General features: G+C 32.2%; 1 protein-coding gene across 13 annotated transcripts in view; it reads left to right on the top strand.

The window, feature by feature from the left end:
- The window catches only part of LOC127065624 (venom dipeptidyl peptidase 4), a 269,779-nt gene that overhangs the window by 46,169 nt on the left and 204,430 nt on the right, over positions 1–19,180 (top strand). The window contains exon 2 of one of the 13 annotated variants that reach the window (XM_050998227.1): positions 18,956–19,111. The exons of the other annotated variants lie outside the window; for them this stretch is intronic. The gene's annotated coding sequence lies outside the window, so the exon portion shown is untranslated. The remainder of the gene's footprint in view (positions 1–18,955; positions 19,112–19,180) is intronic. 13 annotated transcript variants of the gene reach the window in all.

The raw sequence follows: 19,180 nt of genomic DNA, 5'->3' as shown, positions 1-19,180 counted from the left end.
GATCGTTTGAAGTGACAAGTACACACACACACACACACACACACAAGTTCGATTAAATTATTTATCACTTCATGGTAACATCAATGATTGATTTCCACAGATACGTAACACAGTCAGATACATTGAAACATAGATCTCGTTTATATTAGAAACGATAGTTAACGGAGGGTTAAACGTAAAGGCAAAGAGAAAGTTTAATATTCATGAGATGGGATTTCGTTGTAACCACGATAAGATCGTTAGGGAAAGTTATTCGATGTAACGCACCGTAGGACATCGTGACCGAACAAAGATCGTATAACGCGTAACGTGACTTGGAGTGGAAGATGAGAGAAGAGAGGTGGAGAAGAGCGCGATAGGTGTGAGCAATAGAGGATACAGAAAGGGTAGGAGAGTGTGAAAAAGCTAAATAACGAAAAGAAAAGAAGGAATGAAAAAAGAAATTAAAAATTAAAACTTAACAAAGATGAGGTCGTTGCCGTGGGTGGTGAACTTAGAGAAACCAAAACATTCCGTTAACTATAGCGAACTAACTTGCTTTTCGTTAGTAGAATTAACAAAGAAGATAGCACAAAGTGATTCTGGACTTGAAAAGTTCGAACCATTGAATGGAGAGAAAGAGAGAGAAGATGGTGAACTTCATCGTTCGTACACTTTGAAAACTTTCTGGTTTCTGGCACGGTAAAAGAATAGGAAGATAGAAATACACACACACACACACACATATATATATATATACAGAAGGAGAGAGAAAAGAAAAGGGTTAAAGAAAAAGAGAGGGGATTGCTCGCAGTTAACGAAAAATCTCGTGAACTTCTTAGACTCTCTCACGATGCACTTTCTTCTATGCAGGAGAAGATGACTATCCGGTTTTGTCGACGTTTTATCGCATTCACGAGTTTCGGATAGGCACTCTCTTCCTTGAGAAAATTGTCGGGTGAAAGTGGCACGCGCGTTGCTATAAATGATCTTGAAGGATGATTTGAAAGTTTCATTCGAATTAACGTCGATACCGAAGAAAATCTTGGATTAAATTTTATGCGACGTGATCGCTGTCGCGAAAAGTTATCGTTTTTCGATCGATAAAGATTTTTCTTCTTTTCTTTTTTTTTTCTTTTTCTTTCTTTTTTTTTTTTTATACGTCTACAAGTTCCTTTAAATATTATAGTACGATTTATCTGTTCTAATTGGTTGTTATGTTTCCAACGTATCAATGTATATTGTTTTCTTTTTTTTTCTTTGTTTCTCTTTTTTTTTGGAGGGGGATTTTTCTTTTTTTTTCTATTTCATTTTATTAAGATTCATTGCGTCCAGTCGAGAATACTCAATTATTAAATTCGATGTCGCAGTGATTCTCATTGGAGCACATCCATCAATTAATTTGTTGAGCTTATCGTTCGTTTGAATTACAAAACGGTTCGGAAACCTTCCGTTCCCATTAGAGGGGTTAAATTGTTCGTTTTAAATTGTTGATGAGCCGAAAGACTTCAAAAATTAACTTTGCAAATGTGCAGCGAATAATTTATGAAATTATTATCGATTTTAAGCTTCGTGATTTTCCGAAATATCTGTCGATATTATATCGATGTGTATGTGTGTATGCATGCGCGTGTGTGTTTGTAATATTGGAGAAATTATGAATATGACAATGTCTCGTAATTTCTAGCTTAAATCGACAAAATGTGTCTTGTTTAAGCGCATTTAATCTACATATGTATTTGTACATCGGAATGGCTGTTATACGATATTCATTAAAATATATAGAAAATCGTACGTTCCCGTTGGAAATTTATCGATCCTGGAATATTTTTCTTACGATCTTTACATTCTATCTAATTCGATCTATCAAACTAACGGGGAATGTGCATGTATACTGTGTTTATGAATCAAATTGAGAGTAAATATTGATAGACTCTGAGAGAAAATAGATTATATCACATTTATCGTAATTGGATTCTCACATCAACAAACAGACGATAGTAATTGCGAAATGTGAATAAAATTCTCATTGACGTGACGGTACCGTGTTAAAAATTCATTTGAATTTCTTCCTTTTAAAGATAAAAATAAACTTAGAATTAATCAAAGTTCTGCGATTTAAATATTTTTGAAATTGATTATATGATATGAATATATCGGTGTATGATAATAATAATAATAATAATAATAATAATAATATCGAAAATAAAAATAAAAAATGCAAATAACGAATAAAGAAATATATCGAATTAAATGAATTCGAATTTGTAGTAAATACCTACATACTCACATATACATAGACAAATGTAATGCATTAAAAATCGAACGAAACGAAACGTACGTATTCGATGAATAATGTTAATTCTTTAATGAAACTGCAAATAAAGAAATTTAATTATGCATTTAATGACCGTGTGTGTATAACCTTTTAAATTAATTGAGCAAATAATTAATGATACGTACGTTAGCATTTCGGCGAGTAATTATAAGATCTAGGGACCTAATAATAATAGAAGACTCGTTGATAATAAATTAGAGTTTACGTGGTCAAACGATTTTATTAATACCAAGTTAAATGTTAATGTCTGGTCTACTCTTTAATTTAATCGGTAGATCTACATATTAAACTTCGATCGACGATCCCATATACCTTTTACGAGAGTCGACTTTGAAATTTCATGTTTTTCGATTAAACAATGACTTATCGACATTCTCGATTGACTACGGAAAATCATATATATATATACATACGTGAAAATAATCCGATTAACGTTATCTTCGTTGCTTTTGTTTTTATTTTTTCCTCTTTTGGAAATTCACGAGCTTCATAAATAATGGAATGAAAATAATGGAGGCATAATTTGTAAACACGTGAACGATGAATTTAATTTAATATTGGTATCTACCCCTATCGCGGAACAAAAGGATGATAAAATGGAAAAAAAAAACGAAAAAAAAAAACAACAACAACAACAAAAATAACACGAGAAAGAAAACAAAAAAAAGAGGCCGTGAGAGACAGGGCGAAATTTTTTATCGAATATAAACTTCGTAACCGATATGCCGATCGTGGAATTTATCAGATTATCTGTGTCGTCGTTATTGGTAGCTTTAACCGATTGCGAAAAAAATAATGACAAGCGAATGGATAAAAGATAATCGATGTATTGCAATATATGCATATCGTTTGTAGTATCCCTTTATCGATCTCTTGATAGTATCTACGTACACACACACACACACATATATATATGTACGTACGTACGTATATATGTATATGTGTATGTATGTATGCATGTATGTATGTATGCATGTATGTATGTATGCATGTATGTATGTATGCATGTATGTATGTATGTATGTATGTATGTATGTATGTATGTATGTATGTATGTATGTATATAATAGTTTTTTCTTTTTCTAATTTTTTTTCTTTCTTTCTAAGAGACAGAGGAGAATAAAAAAGTCGTTACGGTAGTATACACAAAGCCCTCTTTATTTCCGCGATCGTAGCAGAGAAAAAAATGGAGCTGGTGCTATGTAGTTTTTTTGACATTTTATTTGATCCTTCAACGAGCAACGCGACTTCAAAACGATACCTTCGGGCGTAATCTTTAGGCAATCTCTGGATATCCTGTAATCGGGTAGTATATACCTACGTATATATATATTTTTTATAACTATGTATATAGCTATGTGTATAGGTAGTATATACCTACGTATCTTTATGTATGTATATATATATATATATTTCTTTTTATAGCTATGTGTATAGGTATATGTAGCATATTTTTCTCAAACTTTTTCCAAATAACTCTTTTTTTCTAACTCATCTTGGTAAATTTATTGTTGTCCTTTTTTTTATCTGTATAACTATGTGTATAGATAGTATATACCTGCGTATCTTTATGTGTATATATGCATATTTTTTTTTTTTCTTTTTTCTTTTATAACTACGTGTATAGGTATGTGTAGCATACTTTTTTCAAACTTTATCCAAATAACTCTTTTTTTTCTAACTCATCTTGATAAATTTGTCGATGTCTTTTTTCAACCTTTCTATTTCTATTCTCTCCACAGTAGATATTACCATGTGTAATTATGAGAATGTATAGTCAGAATTAACGAGACATGTTTGTCTGTGAAAATCTAATTAGGAAGTTCTCGCTTTGACGTTCGGAAGGCAAAGGGGAATGCTAATTTTGGTTATCACGATCCACGTATTTTATCGATGAACGATATTTATATCTCGTAGAAATAAATAATGAAATGTTCGATTAAAAATATCGAATATTTTCTTGATGTTCTGGTGAAACTCGCTTTCCAAAAAAAAAAAAAAAAGAAAAACAGAGAAAGAACAACCCTTTGGTACTTCGATCATTCTTGATCCTGTAATCATCATGATTATAAAGTATTACTATTACATTTATATTAATAGCTCCTTTTTTGAATAAAAGTGGAATTAGTGAAACAAGTAAAGTTTGTAGCTTCAGTTAATTGTTTTCTAAAGTTGAAAAAAATTTATGTATCTAGATACACTTGTATATTTTATAGTCTACATATATTTTATAATTATAACGAGCAGGTACTTGTCACTTCTTCTTTTCTTTTTCTTCTTCTTCATTTTCTCTCTCTCTCTCTCTCTCTTTTTTTTTAATTGCTTTTTATCTCTTCATTTTCATCTGGTTAGAATTTAATTTTGATAAAAATGAGGGTTACATAATAAAAAGAAATTTTATTGGGATCGTTCGAGTATGTTCAAGCTTACGAAATTAAACGGAAGTTTAAAACGACATTTAATGTGCAATTTTCCATGGGAGTCCAAGCGGATGTCTTGCACGCTTGCGAATTTCAGAACAAAATGGTACGCTCGTGTGTCATGAACTACCCCACAAACGTTCTATTATCATTCGTGAAGAGGGTTTTCAGGACGTTACGGTAAGGGTCACGTTCAGAACGCGTTGCAGTGGTCAGCCATATCGAAACGTTTCACGAATCCTAATTAGGAAACTACCCTTTTCGTTACGTTGCTCATACCAACTCTCTTTCAAATTTGAAAACGACTTGTTAGTGCTGATTTCTTTTTTTTTCTTTTTTCTTTCCAATTTTATTCATCTCTCGAATCAACACAAAAATTTTTTAGATATTTTAACGAGCAAAATAGTTGAAAATTGATATATCAATATTTTCTTTCATTTCTGACGACATTCGTTGTAATCATTGTGACAAACAGATCAGTGTGATAAAAAAGAAAATGTTTTTAAGATGCTATCTAGTAAAATTAGTGAAATTTGATATATTCTAGATTTCATTTGATTTATAGTACGTTCATCGTAAGAATTATATTAAACGGATCGATATTAAAAGTAAAGAAAATTTTCTAAGATGTTATCTACTAAAGTAGTTTAAAGTTGATATGTCTATATTTTATTCTATTTATGGTGTGTGTATATATCTATATATATCTACGCACATACACATACATCGTAATAATTATGCTAAACGGATCGGAGATAAGAAGCAAGAGAACGCTTTCAAGATGTTATCGTAAAGAGAATTTTTGCAGTAATCTTGTTGAAATTTTCACGAAAGATTATCAACAACGATTACTCCGATGGAATAATTCTCTTTTGTTCTTCGAAAATGAGATAAAGGATGAAAGATGATGTGATTATAAATAACGTTGCAATTATTAAATAGAATTTTAAGATGATACGAATTCGAAGATAAAATATCGGCGAACGATAACTCGATTATCATTTATATTTTTATATATTCGTGTCGCGTTATATATATATATATTTTTTTTTTGGATGAATACTTTCTATTCGTTTCTTTTATCTCACATCGTTATATACATACATACATACATACATACACATATATACATATATGTATGCATGTATGTTAAAAGTATATATTTATCAGATATATATTTATCAGATGCAAAGTTACGAATTGTGAATTTTTACATTATTTATAATACAATTGAGCCGACGTCATAAAAACTGCTTTCACATAAATGCGAGATGCGATTCGTATGTTCAGCAATGGCGTTCCTCTACTTTCCGCAAAATGACAGTAACGGACAGAAGCAGGTAATGAAGCGGACGTTCGTTCGCAACAGTAACATTTCACGCTTTCTTTTCTTTCCATTTTCTGTTCTCTTTTTTTTTCATTTTTTTTCTTTTTTTCATTTTTCATTTTTCATTTTTCTTTTCTTTCTTTCTTTCTTTCTTTCCTTCTTTTTTTTTTTGTTTAGTCTCGTTTCTATAGAAGAATATAAAAGAGATACATTTGAAATTCTCCATCATTTTGTGATATCTTTATAGCATATTTTTCCTCTTTATCAATATCAATAGTGGAGGTAAACATTTATTTAAAACGTAGGAATATTCAAAAGAGATCTTCATATTTTTCAATAAAAGAAAAAAACATTGTTGATATTATTGATATTATGTTTATTGTAATGTATATAGAGTTTTAGTTATAACCCTTCTCTTGAATATTGAAACAGAACGAATTTGTAGTATGTTGTTTTTAACTTTGTTTCGGTTGTTGGGTTATGATGAATGTTGAATATTAAAAGTAAACTATGCAGAGTTATCGAGAAATATTTTTAAACGAAATGATATTAAAAATTTTAGTGTTCTTTCGAAAAAGTAAAATTTATTTTTTAAACATTTTTAGTGACGAACGAGTTGAGAGTTTAAAATTTGTTCCTTTTCGTTTTGTTTTGTTTTGTTTTGTTTTTTATTTCTTTTTAACACAATTTACAATAACGTCTGATTAATAATTACATTTAGAGTGTCAGATAATTCTGATGAAAAATGTTTTACATTTGTATTGCGTGTTCTAGGAGTTTTAAAATCGTTAGAGTCATTAGAATCATTACTTTTTTTTCTATTTTCAGGATTTTTTTTTTTTAAAAGGATATATATTGAGTATGAGTTTGATCAGAACTTTGAAAGAATTTTTAATTAATTGCATTCGTCGAATTTAATATATCGATATATTTTCTTATCTGATTTTCGTTATAGATATCAACGGGGAGAGCTAGAAAGAGAGAGAGATCGAGAGTAAGAGTAAAAGAGAAATATTACTTGAGAAAGAATTCTCTTTATAATTCAAAGAGTAAAGATATAAGAAAGAAAGAGAAGACATTGAAAGTTTTAGGTATCCTAAAATGACAGGTCAGTGCTATTATCGCGAGTATCTGATAGCGACATTGTTTTGACACGGTCGAGCAGGTGTTCTCGATCTTTTTCTTTCGGTTCCTTATTTTTAGATAAATATTACGAGTATACACACACACATATATATATATATATATATATATATATATATATATTATATATATATGTATATACACGTACATACATATAGATATACACATACAAATACTTACATATATTTGTAATATGTGTGTGTGTTCTTTCTTTCTTCTTCTATATTGTTCTCTTTCTTTCTCTCTCTCTCTCTCTCTCTCTCTTTCTCTCTCTTTCTTCACGAAGTACTTCGCAGCTTAAAAGCTCGGATACGCGAAAAGCACGGCTGAGCACGGCTGAGCACGGAAACAGCGGGTGCCATTTCTTTCGACTTTATTCCTCTTAAAATTTCGCGAGCATCTTTTGCTCTCACATCTCTCTCTTTCTCCCTCCTTCTCCTCCTCTCTTTCTCTCTTTCTCTTTCTCTCTCTCCCTCGTGCCCTTTTTTCTCTCTTGTTCTCATTTTCTTTTTTTTTTGTCTTGTTTTTGTTTCTTCCTTTTCTCACCGCCAATGTCATTTCTCGAGGGTGGTCACGCAGCAAGGTTTTCAGCGAGTTACGCGTTTGCTCATTTATCATCTCGCGCGTCGACGAGAAAGACAGAGAAAGGTAGAAAAAGAGAAAGAGAGGGAGAGAGAGAGAGAGAGAGAGAGAGAGAGAGAGAGAGAGAGAGAGAGAGAGACAGACAGACAGAGAGTATGAAAGTATGAGAAAGAGAGAGAAGGAAAGAAAGGAAAGGGGAGAGTCACTGGTCAATGCTGTTATGGCGGTTTTAGCAAATTCAGAAATTCTAATAAATGTGTGCCTTCTGTTTTCGTCGCGATGATTCCACGTACTCTAGACTCTTTCTTCTCTCTCTCTCTCTCTCTCTCTCTCTCTCTCTTTTTTGTCTTTTTGTGTTTTTCCGTACATGTCTAAAACTCGAAAAAGCACAACGCGAAGTTTTCGGGGCTGGAGTGTCAGGAAATTAAACAGTCTCCACACGCTGTTCCGACACACATGCGCGGATTGTTCCATTACCTAGACTACTTTACTCAGCTCGCTATAAACCGACAGATAATTATCATCGAATTTACGAAGGTTCCCGAGCGACGCGCAGTTTGTAATTTTCGCTATTTAGGATGAAAGAATTCAAAGAAGAAAACAGAAAGAAAAATCAGATAGAAAATAATAAAATAAAGGAACTGCCTATATTACCTATTAATTTTGATGAAATTAATGATATATAAATTTTAATGATATTGTTAAGTTGCGATAGAAAAGAAGAAAAATTCTTTTCCCTTTTTTCTTCATTCTGCTAAACAACTTGATACTCATTATTTATTAACCTATATTTTTTTTTCTACGTCTTATATCAAACCTTATTAAAATTTTATATTAAATTCAACAGTGAAGTTGAAAGAACCAAAAAAAAAAGAAAAGAAAAGAAAGAAAGAAATGATAGGAAATAAAGAAAATGAGATTTAATCGTCGTTTCGGAAATTTTAAATTGCAAAAATTATATTATACATGGTGCGACGTGTAAAATAAATGAGGACGTCGACAGAGGAAATGCTTTTTTAAGAATTATTACTTCATATTTCTTTCTCTTTTCTTTTTTTGTTTTCGTTTTTTTCTTTTTTTTTTGGTACTTTGTTTAATAATTTAGGCCGTATTATTTTTATACGTAAATATTAGATTGTCACAGTGACCACATTTACTTAATTTATATGTAACTACTTTTTTTCTTTTCATGAGAAATACATATGTCATGAAGTATGTTTTTGTTTATTGATTGTATGAAATTATTATTATTATTTCAAACGATTGTTATTAGCATCAAATTTTATGAATGTCTCTGAATATTCTTTTTGATTAAAGGTTTAAAAATGAATTGTACTTTCAATGTTAACATTTCTTTTACGTTGCTATAAAAACACACACACAAATCGTGCGAAGAAATTTTCTTTTCTTCTTTCCTCTTTTCTTTCTTTCTCTTCTTCATTTTATTTATTTATTTTTTCTTTTTAATGAACAAGAGAGTCGTAAAAAAGAAAAAGAAAGAAAATTCTTGGAAAGAAAAAAAAAGAGAAAAATTAATGAAAGTCGGTACACGCGTGGATCTTGGAAAATTTGTTGGAGCACGAAAAACGCGACGATGTTTCTGTTTTCTTCAAAATTTTTTTTCCTCTCTCCTTTGTTACTGCCTCGCGAGGAAATTAGTTCGAGACAAAGAAAACGTAAGTGTACGAAGTTCTTTCCCTCTTTCCCTCTATTTTTTTCTTCTTTTTCTCCGCCCTGTCCCGCCCCGTCCGTCTCGTCTCCCTTTTCTTTTTTCCTTCCTTTACATTAAAGTTTACATAGGGAATAGAGAGGTGACATTTCCGTTTTCTTTTTTTTTTCCTTTCTTTTTCTAAACGATTATTAATGATTAGAAAAATAAAATTAATAAACTCGATGTAGCCTATTGTAATGAAAAAACTTGTTTACTTATAAACATCAAGTCATTGTCCATATTCGAAATATAATTTTCTTTCTGTTATCAAGGATATAAAGTTTAATGAAAGTACGATAATAACAAGTGTTTACTACGTAAGTAAGAGAGCTTGAAATATCAGCGATTTAATAACGGGCGATTAAATAGCGTTCTAGAATTCATTGTATTAGATAACTACGGATCTTTTGAAGTATAAATTTCATTCCTGAATGGAAATGAGTTTTTTTTAAATTGATCCTTCTACATATCATATATATATATATATTTATATTATGTTATATATTATATTATATATATTATATAATTTATAATAATAATTATTATATATTTTATATGTTTATATATATATTTACAGATTTACAAATATTTATTTTTTAATTTGTCTTTCTATATATCATATATATATTATAATTTATATATATATATATTTACATAATTATTTTTATATATTTAATTATAATTATATATTATATAATATATTTACATAACATATTATTTATTTTTATAATAGTTATTAATAATTATATATTATATAATGTATATATTTACATATTTAATAATATTTATTCAAACTGAATTTAATATATCTGCGTACATCCATATATCCATTCCTTCTATCTATAATACATACATATATATATATATATATATATATATATATATATATATATATCTACAGGGAGAAGGTACTTTGACTTGATATTTGAACAATAGTAACTGCACTCGTATATATCCTTTATAACGTATTATCATCCGTAATTGTAGAACTAGCAGGAAATCGTGGAGATTATTGTGCCGTAGGAGAGTAATTCAAGAAGAAGCTCTTGCGAATCTCTGCTTCTACCTAAGATGAAAGTAAGATAGAAAGTAAGAAAGGAAAGAAGGAAGAAAGAAAGAAAGAAAGAAAGAAGGAAAGAAAAGAAATGATAAAAGGAAAGAAATGAAAGAAGATAGAAAGGAAAGGTAAGGAAAGGAAAGGATCCTGAGCGTCCTCAAGCGGTATAGCGGATAAAGAGCCCGCTGGAAAATGTTTCCGGAGGTTGGGTAAAAACAAAGAAAATAAAATGTCTTCGGGCGGTAAATTTTCAAGAATAACGTAGTAGTATGCTATAGAGATATCGTGGCACCGTAGACGAATAAGGAATCTAAGCTACGTATTACTACATATGTAGAGAGGAAGAAGAAGCTTTGGTATCGCAAGAAGGAACAGCTGTAGAGAGGTTGTTGGTAGGTTACCAAAGAGAAAGAGAGAGAAAGAGAAAGAGAGAGAGAGAGAGAGAGAGGGAAGAGCTTGCAATAGAGCTTGCAAAATAGAGTCGAGGCCTAGTAGCCTAGTAGTGTTAGTAGTAGTGGCAATGGTACTGGTAGTAGTAGTGTAGTAATAGCAGTAGTCGTAGTGGTAGTACTAGTATTAATACTAGTAGTAGTAGTAGTAGTTGTTTCTATTTGCGAGGGCTTCAGGCCGTGCACCTCTTATGAATAGCAAATGAAACGGGAATGAAACACAACCTTCATGCGTTACGGTGAGGTTTTCCGAGGTTGCGCATGCGCACGAATTTGCGATCAACCGAACGCATCAAATACACTATTCCAGAAACATATGTGTCTATTTGAGAAGGAGAGAGAGACAGAGAGACAAATAGAGAGAGAGAGAGAGAAAGAGAGAGAGATAGAGAGAGTATGACAGAGAATGAGAGAGAGAGAGAGCAGAGGTAACTGTGGGCCGATGCATTAAACTTTGACTGCTCGGCTTTACGCTCCGCTGCGCTTTCCAAGCATGTTTCGTAATCCATAGGACGATAGCATTCATTCTCGAGCTTTTCTTTCCTTTGTCGCTTGATCACTACTATTTACGAATTTTTTAAAAGTTGAAAAATCGAAGAACGATTGTTCCTCCTGAATAGAAATAGATTTTAGAAGGGAAGATATGTGTGTGTGTGTTTGTACATATATATCCGTGAAAAATCTATTTTTGTGTTTTAAGTACTTACCATCGTTATGGATTACTTTTGGTTCTTTGCGTTCTTCCTTTCTTTTTCTCTTTCTCTCTTTTTTTTTTTTCTTCCTTCTTTTTATCCTTCCTTTCATTACTCGAGATCGTATGGGAGAGTAGGAAAGCTTGTTTAAAAAAGAGAAAAGAAAAAAGAAAAAAGTGGAGGAACGATAGATCGTAAGAAAGTTTCATTCAAGGTTTACAAAGAAGAAGGTGTAATATTATGGAAAACAGGTAAATAACCTTTGTGTGTGTTTACGAGCGATCGTAAATAATCTCTCATCGTAAAGTTGTTGATCGTATATATCTGTCAGGTGTAACGGACATAAATAGAAATGAATATGAGCGAATGCTGTTTCTTTTTTTCTTTCCTCTCTTTCTTTTCTCCTTTCTTTTAATTTTTATTCACTTTTTTGTTTATTATTTTGTTACTTTCTTATTCCTTCCCCTTCTTCTTTTTCCTATTCTTTATTTTCATTCTTCCTCTCACTGGAATGAAATTTCATTTCGAACGGGTATAATTCTTAAGGTATAGTGGCGCCGTAGAGACGTTCACGTATCCGAAGAGCATCGTTCTCTTAGAAAGCGAAGATGTCGGGTGAAGAGGGAAATACATAAGTGGGGAAAAAGAAAAAAAGGAAAAAAGAGGAAGAAAAAAGGTAAGAATCGAACGGGACTCCGAGAGAGGCTGTCTGAGAGAGGATAAAGCTATGGGAAGGAAGGATATCGAGGAAGGATGGTTAGGTAATGGTGGTGTTGGTGATGGTATTATTGGTGATGGTTAGAGTGTTAGTAATAGTGCTAGTGGTAGTTCTCGATATCTCGAAATCCTTAGAGCGTATCACCGAGGAATTCATCGATCTACTCATTTCTTGAAGGCGTCGTAGTAATATCTTCTTGCACCTTTCACTCGAACTTTACCCTTCTCCTTCCTTTATGGTAGGAAACGAGAGAAGGTATTTCTTTGAGCTTATCTCATCCGTGGATAGCCGTCACGAATTTCGCTTTCCGTTCTACGGCATTCCCACTCGAATCATCGTCCGCGAGTAAGAATCGAATTGGCAGGGAGTCAAAGCTCAGTCAGAGTTCGTGGATATGACTCGTTTGTGCGGAATAGAACGGTGACTGCTGTTTGGCGAAGTAAAAGGGTTGAAAAGGACTGTCTTCTCTTTAACTTTCTTTCTTTTCTGTTTCTTCTTTTTTTTTGTTGTTGTTTCGTTTTTGTTATGTCTTTCTTTCTTTTTTTGTTTTTATTCGTTTCGCTCCTTTCGTTTTGTCTCATTTTTTTCGTACAGTAGGTATCAGTTAACGTAGTTGATATAATCAGCTTAGCTATGTAGAGATTAACATACTATATACGTATACACACATATATATATATATATATATATATATATTTATAATCGTGTATGTATATATAATTGTACGTGTGTGTGTATATATAAATATTGTATATAATCTTTTTTTTCTCCTTCTCTCTCTTTCTCTCTCAATGATTCTCTCTTGATTGATCAAAATTTTTCTTCTACGATATCTCTTTTTTCTCTCTCTTTCTCTTTCTCTTTCCTGAAGGCAAATATCACCCGAGAGAACAAAACGATTCACTATGCTCGATAACCTCGATAAGATCATATACATTGTAAAACCTAGACTGGCTTTTACTCGGTATAAAGTTTTCAAAAGTTTCGAATAGTTTCGTGCTCTCCTTTGAATACGGGAGTCTATTTTAATCGTTCGTCCTCCTTCAACTCGTTACTCTTTCCGATCCTGAAAAGTTAACCGATCCATCAGCATCGTAAATTCAAACTTGGAAACTATTCTTTTGGTAGAGGAGTTGAAGATTATTGGAGGACGATCGAAAAATAGGTTGGCGTGAATGAAAATGAAAATTTCATATGACAAAAAATTCGCAGGAAATTTCAAATTGTTATTTCAGATTAAACTTCGTCTTCGTTGAAAGATCAAATGGTTTCCATTGTTTCCATTTTCAGTCATATATCGTAGCTATGTGTCGAATCAACGTAATAAAGAACTCATTTTTCTTTTCTTATCAATCGGTATCAGCTGTTATCTCAATAGATTTAACTTTTATCCTCTTTGGTATCTCTTTAACGTTATTGTGCTTTACGAATCGTTTTCCGAATTCAAAGCCGACAAAAATCCATGGCCACTGTGGAACTAAAGCAACGTAAAACGCTTTGCGAGTAAGAATTGGCTTGGCAGTGACTCAAATACCCGGGCGCCTGGTTTCTTCTGCTTCTTCTTCTTCTTCTTCTTCTTCCTTATTCTTTTTTTTCCTCTCTCTTTCTCTGTTTCTCTCTCTCTCTCTCTCTCTCTCTCTCTTTTTCTATCTCTTTCTTTTTCTAGTACGTGAGCTCGCGCCAAATATTTGAGTCCATTTGAACTTTAGTCGAGAAGACACATTAGAGCTTACACACTAGTAAAGAGTTCACTGAATTCATATTTTTTTAACGTTACTCCATTTTCGAAATTTTTCACGCCCGATCAGTTGAAACGTTCTCTTCGTTTCTAACGAGAGAAAGAGAGAGAAAGAGAGGAAGAAGGAAGAACAATTCAGAAGAGGTTTTGTATTTCTGCCAAGTCTCTCCTGCTCGAGAGTTAAAGTTACGACGATATCGGTACGGAAATTATGCACTCCTTGCGTTTTACAGCTAGCTCGTTGGGATGGAAATTTCGCGCGTCGAGTTTAACGCGAAATGGACGTCTAGAGATTTTGATAAAGGGAAAGATACGGAAGTCGAAGTTCAAGCATGATCTCACGTCTCGTTGATTTTTACAGACGTTCTTATATATTTTTCTTTTTTCTTTCCTTTCCTTTTCCTTCACTCGAGTTTCACCAATAAAAAAAAAAAAAAAAAAATCGATTGCTGCTTAGGACGTACGTTTTATAACGATAATTGAATCGATCTTAAATCACAGAAAAATTTCCGTCAGCTTGGCGAAACGATTCGGTTTTTTCATCATAAGATGAGTTTGAAAACCGCGTAGTAATACCGAAATCACGACTTTATGGATTTTCGAATGTCTCGTCTTTTGTAAGGTTTACGAGCTTCAATTGGATCGTAAGGGAAGCACGTTTCTCGGCAATTCGGGGACGTGCCCTGCCTCCGGACGATTCAAAGTATCACGACTGTAAGGAACATCGATGAGAGAATCCTTGAGAAAATTCACTTAGGCACGAAGGTTTCAGTCTTGCTTTATATGTATAAAAGAATTTAGAAATCTCACGTAATGCTATTGATTACTTTGTATTTTTCCGATTGATTACTGCTCTATAATCGTAATGCAAACATCTCCGATAACTTTATTTATTTATTTATTTATTCTTTCTTGTTTTTATTTTTAATTATACGCGTACGATTTATACGATGAAATGGATCGTAAAAAAAGGAACAATTAAATACTACAGATGAATGATCTGTCGTTTTAATTTATTATATATATATGTATATTGTATATACGTGGATCGTTTATTTTGAAAGTGGAATAAGTCTATTTTTTTTTTTTTTTTTTTTAATGAGATATCACGTAATTTGCGATTAATTTAGTGTAAACTTTTTATTTATAAACAGTTAATATTTAATGTCTTAAAAAATGTCAATGCTTTGTTCAATTTAAAATTACCCGAGAAAAGAAATTGCGTAGCGATTGATTATGAAAGTGGTGTAAGTCTAATTTCCATAGACACATATCAAATATATTTTAAGTGATATTTAATTTTTCATAATTGAAATTAAATGATTTTTACGATTGATTAATTATGAAAATGGTGAAAGTCCATTTACGGCCCGTAACTGCATATTATTTTAGTTAAATTCGCTTAAAAGAAATTTATATAACCTAATTACATATTAATAAATTAGTAGAAACATTGACATACTTAATTTATATTTTCTAATTAATTAGTATGCTAATCTTCAATTTTCTCGAAACAACAAAAAATGTATTTGCACCATTTTCAAAATAAACGGTTCATATACACGTGCATAGACACAGTTACCTATATTAAGCCATTTTTTCTTTGCTTTACTTTTACTTTTATAAACACTAGTTTAATTTTAACAATCTTTTGTTACAATAATAATAATATGTAATAATATAAATGCTTGTCAATAATACATGTGTGTACACATACTCACACACATACATGTATTGACATATATGTATTGATAATTAAAAATATTAATAAAGACATACATATATGTATCGACAATTAAAAATATTTTTAATTAAAATTATAGCTTATAATCGCAAGTGACTTCGTCCTCGTTTCATCAGAAAGAAATAGACGCATTGGAATTAACGAGGATGAAAGCTTTTCGGGCCATCATTTCGACACATATTTTCGTTAGTAAAAGCTTTCGGATTTACGTAAGCGGAGGAGATATCGTTAGCAGGCCGCTTCGTTGATCCCGCTTGATTTACAGCATTAAAGCGATAAGTTCAGTCGGTGTAAAGTTTCCCGTTTGTACATCTAGACCTAGAGAAAGAAAGAGAGAAAGAGAACATTGATAATTTTTCCAACGAAATGATAACCAGTTCGTTACCAGTTGGCATTCTAAATTGGCCGAGCATTTTGAAATGGAGAAACAAAAGGAAACGAAACGTGCAAGGAATACCACTTGATCCGATAATACTGCAATAACTACGATATGAAATAAAAAAGATTAGATATATCGTACGATTTTTCCAAACTTTATTTCTCAAAAATAATCAAATTAGAAATCAGAAATGTCAGAAATATTCGTTCGAAATTTATCTACATAAATATCTATATAAATGTAATCATATATTTATTAAAAGTCGTTACCATTCAAACGTAAGAAATTTAGAAAAAAGAATAAGATTAAAAAAAGAAAAGAGAAAGAAAAGAAGAAGAAAAAAAGAGAGAAGGAGAGATTCTTACTTACCTTCAAAAATATTTCTAATATGTAGAATGGATAAGGTAAAAGAGAGAGATCGTTGGTAAGATGAAATGTTTTTAAATCGGTTATAACGAATCATTTCTAAGGAAAGAAGGAAATGGCAGTGAGATTAAAGTAACGATAGAAGAATTCCGTGAAGAGAAAGTAAAATGGTTAGGACGAACGATGAGGAAAAAAGTAAAGAGGAAAAAACGAACGAAGGAAGGAAGGAAGGAAGGAAGGAAGGAAGGAAGGAAAAGAGGAACGTTAACTACAGAAACGAGCGATCGGATTTGTACGGTCTACGTTATGGTCGATTTTTGATAGAGATCAAATCAAAGATCGTTTCTAGGAATATCAATCGACTATGAATATATCCGAATGTCTATCTTATCCATGTTCGAATATCGAACTGATACGTTTCTTTCTTTTTTTTTTTTTCGCATAATTGCTACTTACTACATACTCCTGGCTTTGTTTCAAGAAAATCCTTAAATCTTCAAGTCGTGGGTATACGACGAAAGATTTATGAATGGTTCATGATCTTTTTTCTTTTTTCTTTTCTCTTTCTTTCTTTTTTTTTTTGCTGATTCAATCGAGAATTTTCGGAATCGGATCGATGGATTATTTCAGATTTATGGTCCACGCGTTTTGAACTCTTCGATCTTTTGACGTCCTACGTCGAACGTTAGTCGACATTTTTTTTTGACAGTTGACTTTGTACAACAAACTTTGTTTCTTCTTCTTCTTTTTTTTTTTTTTTTTTATTAAAAAATGTTAAATTTTTATTGGAATAAATCACGTTTGGTAATATCGCATAGTCTATATTTTTGTATTATTTTAGTAATATTATATAGACTATATTTTTGATTAGCGCAAAAATGATTTTGAGATATAAATGAGAAAAGAAAAAGATAAGAGAGAAAGGAAGGAATGAAAAAAAAATGAAGTAAACGTTTTAATTCTTACCTTCGTCGTTAATTCTTTAATTTCTATCATTAAATTTAAACTATGAAATTCGTATGGGATATACGCGTTTACGATGTTCCTCGAATTGGTTCCTCGAAGGAATCGTACTTACGTACATCTATATAACACAGCCGTATACGTCGGTTCGGGCTTTCGAACAACTCGAATTCATCCCATAGGAATTGATGACACCGGAAGCTTCAAAACTTTATCCATTCTTTGGGATCTTCGTCTAAGTTCAAGGATTATTAACGTTCGCGAGAATCGGTCGATGATAAAACGACGACTAGGAACACAAACCCGCAAAAGAGTCGTAACTCAGAGAGCTACGAAAGGAAGGCATCAAACATTTTTTAAACTTTTATCGCAACTTATAACGCGATTTTACTAAAGAGAGAAGTAAGACAAGTATCGTGTATAATACGATCTCTCTCTCTCTCTCTCTCTCTCTCTCTCTCTCTCTCTCTCTCTCTCTCTCTTTTCCTTCTTCTTCTTCTTTTGTGATACTTTACTTATCTATAACAAAAATTGTGTAATCTAAACGAAAGATAAAAATCGGTTAAACGTTGGAGAACGAGCGTGAAAAAGGGTATATAAAAGCATTAAGAATGATTAAATCTACGAAAGAATACCGACGAACCTTTTCTTCGATAAAGAGAAAGTGAGAAAGAGAGAGAAAGAGAGAGAGAGTAAAAAGAGAGAGAGAGAGAGAGAGAGGTGAGAAAGATGCGAGGAAATAAAAAAGAAGAAAATGAAGAAGAAGAAGAAGAAGAAGAAGCAGAAGTAAGAGAAAAAAAAGAATGAAAAAAAGGAAGAAGAAAAAGTGTAAAAAGAGAAAACGTGACGGATGTAAGCGCAGAGAAACGAGCGATAGGATTTGTTATAAGCTTGCCGAGGGTGAAGAGGTAATGTGGACGTCGTTGGTTTATAAAGGCCCAGAGTATCGTATTTTCTTTCTTCTTCTACTCTTTTTATCTCTCTTTCTCTCACTCTTTTTTTTCGTCTTTATATCTCTCTATCTCTTTCTTTCTTTTAGCTTAGCTTTTACTTATTCTTTCTTCTCGCTTGCCGCAAGCATAGTCTTTCTTTCAACTTTTTTTTTGTCTCTATCTCTATCTCTCTTTAGCTTTATCTTTATCTCTATCCATGTCTCTCATTCTCATTCTCATTTTCTTCCTTTCTTCTTTCTCACCCTCATCTCCTCCCACTCTTCTTCCACTTCTTCTCTTTCTTTTTTCCTTACGCCCATGAGGATTTGCGAAAGAGGAGGGTAGAGATTCTACACGAGACTCTCTCTCTCTCATTTCTTTTCTATCTATCTATCTATCTATCCTTCTCTCGAGTAGGTGCAAAGCGGCCTCCTTCAGAGTCGGAAAATCGACGACGATAAATACTCGACGGCGTCCGCCTCCATTGTTGCTTCGCTTCTCGTCAAACAATAGGCGAGGATAACCGTTGCGCTCGTAAAGGTGCTGATGTGTTGAGGGGAACAGGACGTAGAGGTGGGTGGGATAGTTAAAGAGAGAGAGAGAGAGAGAGAGAGAGAAGGAAGACTATCGACAAGTACTTTC

This window comes from Vespula vulgaris, chromosome 8 (genome assembly GCF_905475345.1).
Source record: "Vespula vulgaris chromosome 8, iyVesVulg1.1, whole genome shotgun sequence".
Classification (NCBI taxonomy): Eukaryota; Metazoa; Arthropoda; class Insecta; order Hymenoptera; family Vespidae; genus Vespula; species Vespula vulgaris.
Note: the sequence above shows the minus strand (reverse complement) of the source record. Positions and strands in the feature narration are given on the sequence as shown.